Source organism: Pristiophorus japonicus, unplaced genomic scaffold (assembly GCF_044704955.1).
Source record: "Pristiophorus japonicus isolate sPriJap1 unplaced genomic scaffold, sPriJap1.hap1 HAP1_SCAFFOLD_532, whole genome shotgun sequence".
In the NCBI taxonomy this organism is placed as follows: domain Eukaryota; kingdom Metazoa; phylum Chordata; class Chondrichthyes; family Pristiophoridae; genus Pristiophorus; species Pristiophorus japonicus.
In genome coordinates this window covers 322,906-336,475 of record NW_027254439.1, presented here as the reverse complement: position 1 = coordinate 336,475, position 13,570 = coordinate 322,906, and the positions used below count along the sequence as shown (strand labels likewise).

The window sequence follows — 13,570 nt, the reverse complement described above, 5'->3', positions numbered from 1 at the left end:
CTGAGAGGTACAGAATTAAACCCACATTCCCATAGTAGAGACTGCAGGTACAGAATTAAACCCACATTCCCATAGCAGAGACTGACAGGTACAGAATAAAACCCACATTCTCACAGCAGAGACTGACAGGTCCAGAATAAAACCCACACTCTCCCACCATAAACTGAGGATAAAAACCCACACTCGCATACTAGAAACTGACAGGTAGAGTAAAACCTGCACTCGCATAGCAGAGACTGACAGGTCCAGAATAAAACCCACATTCCCATAGCAGAGACTGACAGGTACAGAATAAAACCCACATTCCCATAGCAGAGACTGACAGGTCCAGAATAAAACCCACATTCCCATAGCAGAGACTGACAGGTACAGAATAAAACCCACACCCAGTTATCAGAACAATAATATGCAGCAAATAAAACCCATAGTCCCCTATCAGAAATGACAGGGGCACACTCACACACACCAGAGACTGACGGAAAGAGTAAAACTCTCGAGGAAATCCCACTCCAGTGTCCGGCGCACCGAATCATTTTGTTGGTAATTCGGATTATAATTAAAATCCTCTCAATGTGACCTATTTAATTAGAGATAAAATCAACTTATGAAACAATCCATTTTTGTGAATTTAATTTGTGACAAAAAGATGGTCTGAGCATGCGCTAAATACATGCTGCTCCTCCCCTCCCCACACAGTGTTTAAACCGACAAGCAGGGCCCAGGCAAGCTCCCCTCCCCCAGCTCTGTCAGCGGCTGCCGTTTCCTCTGTGCTGGGCTGATGATTGTTGAACACATCAGGGAGCGGAGATATCCCGGGCCCAAGTAAGGGAGCAAACAGCAGCCTCCTTACAGCAGCTCATCACATTAGCACTGTGTCCACAGATGGCCTTTGAGTCGGGGTAAGTGCAGCGGCAGTCGGGGGCTGTCTGTAATAGGTGGAGTGGAGCAGGAACTAGTTCCGGAACATGGAGTGAGTGGGGGAAGGGAGAGGCCATTCTCGGGCTGTGTGTGTACGGTGTAAGGTAACAGAGAAAGTAAATCACCTCGCTCTTTCAAATCATTGTTGCTTTCTTTCCCCAAATCAGTAATGAATGTTCCTGATTCATTTCCAATCTCACAGTGTCTGTTGTTCTGGGACATTGAACAGTGGGAACACAGCCTGAGAGTGAGGATGTGAGGAGTGTCACAAAGTACATCTATTGCAGGCACCAGGAGAGGAGTGTGACAGGAGATATTTCAAAAATGGGTTATTTTGTTTCGGTGTGTTGAATTCTCCAGAACTGTGTTGCAGGTGATCGAGAGATACATTGTCGCTCCCTCAGATACATCTGTGACATTCTGTTAACTGCACAGGCTCTCAGCTCTGTTTCATTGGACTGAAAACAATTGTACAGCCCAGGTACCTGTGGTTATAATCCAGGAAGCGATTCAGAATTGTACAGGTAGTCCCATGGAAGTGGGAGATATAAACCTGGACTCTGCCAATCGGGTGTTCCCATTCATGGACCAGTGCTGGGTTTGGGTTGTGTCTGGATGCTGATAACTTACTATAGAACCGTCTGACACAGCTGGTGTGGGGAATCTGATCACTCACCACACCTCCGCCACGACCGTCCCGCTCCTCTGCTCATGGTCGTGGCGGAGGTGTGGTGAGTGATCGAGGCGGAGGGGCATTGAGGGATCATGGCTGAGATTCGGTGGGTGATCGTGGCGGAGGTTCGGCGAATGTTTGGTGTGGATGTGCGGTGGGAGATCATGACGGAGGTGCGGCAAGGGTTTTGTGGCGGAGGAGCGACGAGAGATCGTGGCGGAGGTGCAGCAAATGAGGGTACAGGGCCCAGGGGCAGCACAGGCCAGCCCACACTGGGTTTGTGCGCACTCGGTCTGTGCAGCCGAGCAGGTCTCCAGTCCTGGTCAACCCTTGCCACTGGATAAAGTCCTAGCTCTGTCAAGCCTGTGTGGTGGCTGATGGGTAATGGTTACCACACGTTAAAAAAATCCACGCACAGGCATCTTCCACCCTTTCAATTGGAGTTCAGGACTGGAATATCAGGTCCTTCATTGAAACATCTGAACTCACGTGGAAGCAAGTCATCCTGGTTCGAGGGACCGCCTATGATGATGACGATGATGAGAGAATCTGAGTGCTGCTGTACTGCAGTGAGGTCAGATAATGCCACTGTTTGTATCGCGCATTCCTCTCTCCAGATACTTTACTTTATGATAAAAATACACATTAATTATAACTATTGTTATAGTCTACGGGCACCTGTCCATGACTTGTACCTAATATTTTTCTCTCATTATTCTTGGAGCAAAATACTTCACCTCCAGAATAAATGTGATCTTTCCTCCACCCGGAACACAAGGAACAGTGTAGGCAGCTCCTTCTCACACACAGTAAGTACATTATCACTCACAGCGCGCAGAGACACAGAACTGACCTCAATCATATTGTCACAGGCAGCAGAAGCTGTCAGTTCCACAGTGATCCGAATCCCAGAGTTACATTATGAATCCCACTGTCACTTGGAATAGTACAATAAGATGTTGTTTCAAAGTCCAAACATATTGCTCTGAGAGGCAGATCCATTTTCACTCCCTTACTCACACACAAGGACTGACTGACAGTGTCAATCTACACTGGTGTCTGTACACTGACTCTCAAACGCAGCAATTAACATACAAGAGCAGAGAAACGGAGGTAATGGACTGAACCAAACCTCCTCCTGAGACAATCGTGGATAATCTCAAACTAACATAGGCCTAAAGAAGGAACAGAATCCAACAGTCACACAGAGCAAGAATAGCACAGTACAAGAGACCGTCAATTACATAATGAATCTCACACTCACACACATCACCAGTCTAACCGATACATAATCAATCTCACACTCTCAAACAGTAACAGAAACTGGCAGTTACAGAATGAACCCCATAACCACAAACAGTGCCAGGGACTGAGACACAGAATGGACCCCACACCCACAAACAGTGCCAGGGACTGAGAGACACAGAATGGACCCCACACCCACAAACAGTGCCAGAGACTGAGAGACACAGAATGGACCCCACACCCACAAACAGTGCCAGGGACTGAGACACACAGAATGAACCCCACACCCACACACAGTGCCAGGGACTGAGAGACACAGAATGGACCCCACACCTACACACAGTGCCAGAGACTGAGAGACACAGAATGGACCCCACACCCACAAACAGTGCCAGAGACTGAGAGACACAGAATGAACCCCACACCTACACGCAGTGCCAGGGACTGAGAGACACAGAATGGACCCCACACCCACACACAGTGCCAGGGACTGAGAGACACAGAATGGACCCCACACCCACACACAGTGCCAGGGACTGAGAGAGACAGAATGGACCCCACACCCACACACAGTGCCAGGGACTGAGAGACACAGAATGGACCCCACACCCATAAACAGTGCCAGAGACTGAGACACACAGAATGGACCCCACACCCACACACAGTGCCAGAGACTGAGAGACACAGAATGGACCCCACACCCACACAGTGCCAGAGACTGAGAGACACAGAATGGACCCCACACCCACACACAGTGCCAGGGACTGAGAGACACAGAATGATACATACACTCGGGCACAGTGAATGACAGATTGAGATTGAATCACAATCACATATGGTAACAGACTGACTGACTGGCAGATATAGGTTAAATCCACACACATATTGGAAAGTGACTGGTACAGAGTAAAATGGATATTCACACAACTTTTATTCTGTACCCTTCAGCTTTTGTTAACACATTCTGTAAACCAATAGATACAGAATAAAATACACACTTGCATCCCAGAGTCAGACAGCTATAAAGTAAAACACACACTCACATACCAGAGACTGGAAGATATGACTAATATCCACACTCCGGTACAAGAAACTGGCAGGTACTGATTAAAATACACAATCACATCCTGGAAACTAACAATTGGAGAGTAACAACAACAGACAAATACCAGAAACTGACAGGTAAAGATTAAAACCAAACTCGCATTCCAAAAACTGACAGATACAGAGTAAAGCCCACACTCACACCACAGAGAGTGACAGCTGCAGAGCAAAATCAACAGCCACATAAAAGATGCTGATCGATGCAGAGTCAAGCATACGCTCACATCCCACAGCCTAACAGGTACAGATTAAAACAGACTCACATATCAGAAACTGACAGATACAGCCCAAAAGCAGCACTATCACAGCAGAAACTGACAGGTACAGATTAAAACCCCTATTCATATACTAGAAACTGACAGGTACAAAATAAAACCCAACTCAGATTTGAGAAAATGAAAGTTACAGAGGACAACCCAGACTCACGTCGCAGATATTAACATACAGAGTAAAACTCTCACTTTCATCCCAGAGCCTGAATGATAGAAGAAAACCACACTTGCATACCAGAAACTGACAGATACAGAGTAAAACTCTCACTCTCACATCAGAGACTAACAGATACAGAGTAAAATCCACACTTGCATCACACAGACAGACAGCTATAGAGCAAATTCTGCACTCCCATATCCAAGACTAAGCAATACAGAGTAAAACTTACACTTACATAAAAGACAGAGAGATACCCACTCTTACATATCATAAACTGACAGATACAGGCTAAAATCCACACTCGCATATCAGAAACTGGCAGGTTCTGATTAAAGCCCTCGTTAACATATCAGAAAATGACAGGTACAGAATAAAACCCCACTCACATCCCAGAGACTGAGAACTACAGAGTTTTACCTACATTCCTATACCGGAAACAGACAGGTACAGACAAAAAATTAACACTCACATCCCAGAAACTGAGGAAAACCCATGTTACAAATTCAGAAAATAACAGATACAGAATAAAGCTCACATAACAGAAACTGACAAGTACAGAATAAATCCCCAATCACATACGAGAAACTGACAGGTGCAGGGTAATACTTACATTGACATACCAGAGACCGACAGGTACAGAGTAAAATCCACACTCACATCCCGGAGACAGGCAAAAACAGAGTGGAACTCGCAGTCATATTCCAGAAGCTGACATGGTGTATAATAAAACCCACTTTTGCCCACCAAAAACTGAAGAAAGAACAACAGAACAACACTCACAACACTGACAGCTATAAGAAAATAAGAAATAGCAGGCAGTAAGGCCGCTCGAGCCTGCTCCACAATTCATTACATTCATGGCTGAACTTCACCCTGAACTCCTGCCTGATACCCATTTCCCTTGATTCCCTTTGTTCTCTGTCTTGAATATACTCAATGACTGAGCGTCTCAGACCTATGTGTATAGAATTCCAAGGATTCACATCCCTCTGAGTGAATACATTTCTCCTCATCTCAGTCCTAAGTGTCCGATCCCTTATCCTGAGACTATGACCCCTAATCTAGACTATCCAGCAAAGGGAAACATCCTCACAGCATCTACCCTGCCAAGCCTGCTAAGATTTTTTTTTTAGGTTTCAATGTGCTCAGCTCTCATTCTTCTAAACTCCAGAGTGTATAGGTGCATTTCACTCAATCTCTCTATCCCAGGATTCAATGTTGCACCCCCTCAAATATCCTTCCTTAGGCACTGAGACCAAAACTGTGCCCAGTAATCCAGGTGTGGTCTCACCAAAGCCCTACATAATTGCAGCCACACTTCTTTACTCTTATACTCCAAACCCCTTGTAATAAAGGCCAACATATCCTTTACCTTCCGAATTGCTTGCAGTAGCTGCAAGTTAACTATATGTGATTTGTTTACAATGACACTCAAATCCCCCTGAATAACTACATTTACTAGTCTCTCCTCTTTTAAACATTCGGCTTTTCCATTCATATAAAATTTAACACACACTCGCATCCCATAGTCTGAACAATACAGTGTAAAACCCACACTCACATCCCATAGTCTGAACAATACAGTGTAAAACACACACTCACATCCCATAGTCTGAACTATACAGTGTAAAACACACACTCACATCCCATAGTCTGAACTATACAGTGTAAAACACACACTCACATCCCATAGTCTGAACTATACAGTGTAAAACACACACTCACATCCCATAGTCTGAACTATACAGTGTAAAACCCACACTCACATCCCATAGTCTGAACTCTACAGTGTAAAACACACACTCGCATCCCATAGTCTGAACAATACAGTGTAAAACCCACACTCACATCCCATAGTCTGAACAATACAGTGTAAAACACACACTCACATCCCATAGTCTGAACTATACAGTGTAAAACACACACTCACATCCCATAGTCTGAACTATACAGTGTAAAACACACACTCACATCCCATAGTCTGAACTATACAGTGTAAAACACACACTCACATCCCATAGTCTGAACTATACAGTGTAAAACCCACACTCACATCCCATAGTCTGAACTATACAGTGTAAAACACACACTCACATCCCATAGTCTGAACTATACAGTGTAAAACCCACACTCACATCCCATAGTCTGAACTCTACAGTGTAAAACACACACTCGCATCCCATAGTCTGAACAATACAGTGTAAAACCCACACTCACATCCCATAGTCTGAACAATACAGTGTAAAACACACACTCACATCCCATAGTCTGAACTATACAGTGTAAAACACACACTCACATCCCATAGTCTGAACTATACAGTGTAAAACACACACTCACATCCCATAGTCTTAACTATACAGTATAAAACACACACTCACATCCCATAGTCTGAACTATACAGTGTAAAACCCACACTCACATCCCATAGTCTGAACAATACAGTGTAAAACACACTCCCATCCCATAGTCTGAACAATACAGGGTAACAGATTGAGCAGAGACAGCGGCCTCTGAGCTTCCAGATCCACCTCCAAGCTTCACGCTCCAGCATTGAAATACTTGCCTGCTCCCCCACAACACCGCCCCCCCCTCCCACCCCACCCGTCCCGCCGCCCAGTGTTTAAACTGACTGGAAGGGCCCATGCGACCTCCCCTTCCCCAGCTCTGCCTTTGGCTGCCGTTTCCTCTGTGCTGGGCTGATGATCGTTGAACACATCAGGGAGCGGAGATATTCCGGGCCAGAGTAAGAGAGCAAACAGCAGCCTCCTTACAGCAGCTCGTCGCATTGGGAATGTGTCTGTAAATGGGCTTTGTGTCGGGGTACCGGGGGCTGCTTGTAAGAGGCAGAATGGAGCAGGAAGTAGTTCGGGAACATGGAGCGAGTGGGGGAAGGGAAAGCATGTGTACAGTGTAAGGTAACAGAGAAAGTTAATCACCGCACTCTTCTAAATCATTGCTGCTTTCTTTCACCAAATCAGTAGTGAATGTTCCTGATTCAGTCCCAATCTCAGTGTCTGCTCTTCTTGGACATTGAACAGTGGAAACACAGCCTGACAGTGAGGATGTGAGGAGTGTCACAAAGTGCATCTATTGCAGGCACCAGGACAGAAAGTAGACATTTAAATTTGGTAATTTTGTTTCGGTGCGTTGAGTTCTCCAGAATCATGTTGAAGGTGATTGAGAGATACATTGTCGCTCCCTCAGATACATCAGGATCCGGGCTCTGTGACATTCTGTTGCCTGCACAGGCACTTAACTCGGTTCCAATAGACTGAGAACAATTGTTGTATAGCCCAGGTACCTGTGGTTATAATCCAGAAAGCGATTCAGAATTTTACAGGTAGTTCTATGGGAGTGGAAGATATAAACCTCGATTGTATCAATCGGGTGATCCCATTCATGGACCAGTGCTGGGTTTGAGTTGTGTCTCGATGCTGATAACTTTCTATAGAACCATCCTACACACCTGGTGTAGAAAATCTGAGTGACACTGTACTGCAGTGAGGTCAGACAAGGACAAGTATCACGGTTTCCTCTCTCCAGATACTTTACTTTATTATAAACATACACATTCATTACAACTTTATTGTATATTTTTCCCATCAGTTGTCCATATCATAACTAATATTTTTCTGGTATTATTATTCTCAAAGCAAAATACTTCATTGAGCCAGTATAAATGTGATATTTCTTCCACCCAGAATGCAAGGAAAAGTGCAGGCCGCTCCTTCTCGTGAGTACTCCTTAAGTACATTATCACTCACAGAGCGCAGAGACACAGAACTGACCTCAATCCTATTATCACAGGCAGCAGAAGCTGTCAGTCCAACAGTGATCCGAAATGGCTGAGTTACATTGTGAATCTTACAGCCACATGGAACGATAGGATCAAATGCTGTTTCACCATTGAAACAACTCATTGGATATATTCAAGAGGGAGTTAGATATGGCCCTTACGGTTAAGGGGATCAAAGAGTATGGAGAGAAAGCAGGAAAGAGGTACTGAGGGAATATCAGCTATGATCTTATTGAATGGTGGTGCAGGCTCGAAGGGCCGAATGGCCTACTCCTGCACCTATTTTCTATGTTTCTGTGTATCACATTCATATACCAGATACTGAAATATACAGAATAAAACCCACACTTGCACACCAGCAACTAATGGGTATAGATTAAAACCCACACTCATAGACCAGAAACTGACAGGTTCAGAATATCACCCACACTCACATACCAGAAACTAATAGGTACAGATTAAAGTCCACAATAATAAACCAGAAATTGATAGGTACAGATTAAACTCCACACTCACATACCAGAAACTGACAGGTACAGTTTTAACCCATGCTATTTTTTACCAGAAACTGACAGATGCAGATGAAAACCCACACTAATAAAACAGAAACTGACATGTACAGAATAAAACGCACACTTTTTTTTAAACCAGAAACTGACAGGTGCAGATTAAAACCCACACTTGCATACCAGAAACTGACGGGTACAGGATAAATCCCACACTCACATACCACAAACTGATACGTACACATTAACCCCACACTCATATACCAGAAACTGATGCGTACAAATTAAACCCACACTCGTATACCAGAAACTGACAGGTACCGAATAAATCCCACACTTATATACCAGAAACTGACAGGTACAGGTTAAACCCCACATTCGCATACCAGAGATTGAAATATATCGAATAAAATACACACTCGCATATAAACTGACAGTTACAGAAAAAATACACAGTCACATATCAGAGACTGACAGGTACAGATTAACCCCACAGTCATATACCAGAAACTGACACATAGATTAAACTTCACATTCACATACCAAAAACTGACAGGTAGATATTAAACCCACACTCATATACCAGAACCGAGAGGTACAGAATAAACACCACACTCAAATACTAGGGAGTGACAGGTACAGATTAAAACCCACAATCACATAACCGAAACTGAGAGGTAGAGAGTAACCCCAACAATCATATACCAGTAACTGAAAGGTACAGATTAAACGTCATATTCTTATTCCAGAGATAGACAGGTACAGAATAAAATACACACACACATACCATAATCTGACACCATCAGCTCCCGGGAGATCCAGACCGCCGTGCGCCTGCTGCTGCCCGGGGAGTTGGCCAAGCACGCCGTGTCGGAAGGGACAAAGGCGGTGACCAAGTACACCAGCTCCAAGTAAAGCTCCACGCTGTCCTGAGAGAACACTCCAAACACAACGACTCTTAAGAGCCGCCCACAACCTCTCTGAAAGGCTTGCCAAGCGCATCACCCTTTAGACTCAATTTACTGTAATTATTTCCTGAACAAGGGTGTTTGGGAACCTTTGCAGTTCCAGCTGTGGATTTAGTTTTGAATTCTCATAAGCAGCTTCACTGTCTGGTTCGACGTTGGGACCGCTGTTGAATTTCCCGCCATTCAAGCTACAAACACGATTCCTTGTCGCTTATTCCCATTTACAGCTCCTGCCGAGGAATTAAGAGCTTGTTTAGGGAATGAGACTCAGATTTCAGTCACCTCATTCTCTCGCAAGCCCTTTACAAGTTTATTTTTCAATTCCAGTTACGGTCAATCCGTTTATTAACCCGGGACTCCCCGCAGTTTAAAAACCCAGAATGGGAGTTCTTACAGAGACCAGAACGGGAGCAGTGTGAACACTCTATCCCTCTTCCCTTTTCACAGAAGGACTCCCAGTTCTGGTCTCACTCCCGCCTGTGCAGAGGATCAATCCATGATCTGTGATTCCCAACTTTTACACAGTTTGAGCTGGAATGTGCCCTGTTAGAGTTAGTGGGGATTGATTGTCATCCATTACAGGCAGATTGACTGAACGTGAATTTAATCCTGATTGTAACAGCCTTGAATTTGTAAGGGAAATATGGAATAAAATAAAAGGAAGTAAAACCTGTTTGTAAATCTTTGGCTAATGGTGAATTTATTAACATAATCCGCACTTTAAAAAATTATTGGCGGGGTTTTTGAAATTAAAAATTGTTCGAGGTGTGACTTTTGACAGGAATTTCTGCCCTCGTTTCATTGGTGGTCTCAACAGACAATGGGTAAGGCAAGAGATTAACATTCAGCGGTGATTTCAGTAAAGAATGATCATGACTGGAAGAGGTAAAAGAGGCAAGGGACTGGGTAAAGGCGGAGCCAAACGGCACCGTAAAGTGCTCCGTGATAACATCCAGGGCATCACCAAACCAGCCATCCTCCGACTGGCTCGCCGTGGCGGTGTCAAGCGGATCTTGGGACTGATCTACGAGGAGACCCGCGGGGTGCTGAAGGTTTTCCTGGAGAATGTGATCAGGGATGCGATCACCTACACTGAGCACGCCAAGCGCAAGACGGTCACTGCCATGGATGTGGTGTACACTCTGAAACGGCAGGACCGCACACTATGGATTCGGCGGCTGAATAACTTGACCCTTTCCCCCAAGCACAACACAAAGGCTCTTCTCAGAACCACCCACCCCTCACAGAGAGAGCAGTGACCTGGGGAATGGGGGCGAGATAGTTGATTTACATTTTGTTCTTATAGATATGTTTTTTGCCTAGATCTATATCTGGTGTTCAGTGTTTTCAATCAGCATATACACGATGGATGGAATGTCCTTTTAGTCTTCGAATCATTGACATTTACGGGGCATTCCAGATGAAGGTAATATTGGAACAACTAATATAGTTAGAACATAAAAACATAAGAAATAGGAGCAGGTGTAGGCCATACGGCCCCTCGAGCCTGCTCTGCCATTTAACTTCCCTGCCCCAGTATCCCTTATTCCCTTATCGTTTAAGAAACTATCTGTTTTTGTCATAAATTTATTCAATATCCCAGCTTCCACAGCTCTCTGAGGCAGCGAATTCCACAGATCCACAACCCTCAGAGAAGAAATTTCTCCTCATCTCAGTTTTAAATGGGTGGCCTCTTATTCTAAGATGCAGCCCTCTAGTTCTCGTCTCCCCTAGCAGTGGAAACATCCTCTCTGCATTCACCTTGTCAAGCCCCCTCATAATCTTATATGTTTCGATAAGATCATCTCTCATTCTTCTGAATTCCAATGAGTAGAGGCCCAACCTACTCAACCTTTCCTCATAAATCAACCTCCTCATAAATCAACCCCCTCATTCCGGAATCAACCTTGTGAGCCTTCTCTGAACTGCCTCCAAAGCAAGTATATCCTTTTTGTAAATATGGAAACCAAAACTGCATGCAATATTCCAGGTGTAGCCTCACCAATACCCTGTACAACTGCAGCAAGACTTCCCTGCTTTTATACTCCATCCCATTTGCAATAAAGGTCAAGATTCCATTGGCCTTCCTGATCACTTGCTGTACCTGCATACTAACCTTTTGTGTTTCATGCGCAAGTACCCCCAGGTCCCACTGTACTGCAGCACTTTGCAATCTTTCTCCATTTAAATAATAACTTGCTCTTTGATTTTTTTTCTGCCAAAGTGCATGACCTCACACTTTCCAATATTATACTCCATCTGCCAAATTCTTGCTCACTCACTTAGCTTTTCTATGTCCTTTTGCAGAATTTGTGTGTCCTCCTCACATATTGCTTTTCCTCCCATCTTTGTATCATCAGCAAACTTGGCTGTGTTACACTCGGTCCCTTCTTCCAAGTCGTTAATATAGATCATAAATAGTTGGGGTCCCAGCACTGATCCCTATGGCATCCCATTGGTTACTGATTGCCAACCCGAGAATGAACCATTTATCCCGACTCTCTGGTTTCTGTTCGTTATCCAATCCTCTATCCATGCTAATATATTACCCCCAACCCCGTGAACTTTTATCTTGTGCAGTCAGTAACCTTTTATGTGGTACCTTGTCAAATGCCTTCTGGAAGTCCAAATACACCACATCCACTGCTTCCCCTTTATCCACCCTGTTCGTTACATCCTCAAAGAATTCCAGCAAATTTGTCAAACATGACTTCCCCTTCATAAATCCATGCTGTTACATCCATGTTACAGCAGTGACAGATAAGAAAGGTGTTGAATTAAATGATAGGAGGAAGGCAGCATCAGGGAGGAAGGGCAGTGAGGGTCCCTTGCCCTCACAGAAGGATTCCCAAGTCCAAATCAGAAGTGACCCTCAAGCAATCTCGGTTACAAACCGGTCAATGTCGCGAACATGTCGAAATCTAGATCGACAAACACAGCAGCGAGTTTGCTGTTCAGATATATATATAGGAAAAAACCTTCCTCATAAGTCCGGCCGTCATTAAACATTTTTGCATGAGAGCAGAATAGAAACAAAGAATAGAGGATAAATCGGGAGGGGATGTAATTGATGACCTCATTCAAGAATTTGTAATTGTGGCGAGCATTAAATCTGATTGGTCTCTTTATACATCCAATCAGAGAGATACAGAACAATGGAAATTGACAATGCAGCCAATGAACCAATCACAGTCATTGCCTTCACCCATCCCTCATTAGCATAGGGTTGTGGGGCTTCCGATATAATGCTAGCCTGGAGCAGAATTTCCTTCATATCTGTGCCTGACTGAACAAGACAATTCCTGAGGAAAAGAAACCAGCTTCAGACAGACATCACCTGCTGCTGGAGGGCCATCAACTCGGTCAAAGACGCTCTTTGGTCTTGCCGAAACTTGCTGGTCTTCCAGAACAAGGAGATGACCACGTCCGCATGTTGCAGACTGGCGCAATCCAAGATCCAGGAATACGTGCTGAGGGACGCACTGAAAATTGGTGCAGTCGCCGCAAAGGCACGGTGGGGAAGGGCCACAGTCTAAAGCCCTTCCGCCACGGAAAACCCGGGGGCAGAAATCAGCACCAAACTCCCTCGGGCTGTATTTGGAATTTACACTTTGTGTACATAGAGCACCAAATCTGTAAACACCAATGTCGTGTCATGTACAATGCAAGGTGTGTTATGAAATGCATGTTTGAAAAGAAAAAAATGTAAATGTACCGTCACCCATTCCGGGCACTGTATTGTAACACATAAAATGTAATTTGTGTAAATGTACCACAATGTACCCTGTTAATTGTACTGAATCGCAGTTGAACAGAAAAACGAGAAATGTAACGAACGGAACTGCCGTCAGCACCCAGATGTATTGTATGGGATTGCTGACCGCAGCGAAATGTAATGAAATGCCATTGAATGTACTGTACAGAT

General features: G+C 44.5%; 1 long non-coding RNA gene across 1 annotated transcript in view; it reads left to right on the top strand.

The window, feature by feature from the left end:
* LOC139254084 (uncharacterized) overlaps positions 1-13,559 on the top strand; it is a 54,015-nt gene extending 40,456 nt beyond the window's left edge. Inside the window, exon 3 of the long non-coding RNA XR_011591993.1 lies at positions 12,787-13,559. This is a non-coding gene — a long non-coding RNA (uncharacterized lncRNA). The remainder of the gene's footprint in view (positions 1-12,786) is intronic.
* The last annotated feature ends 11 nt before the right edge of the window (positions 13,560-13,570 follow it).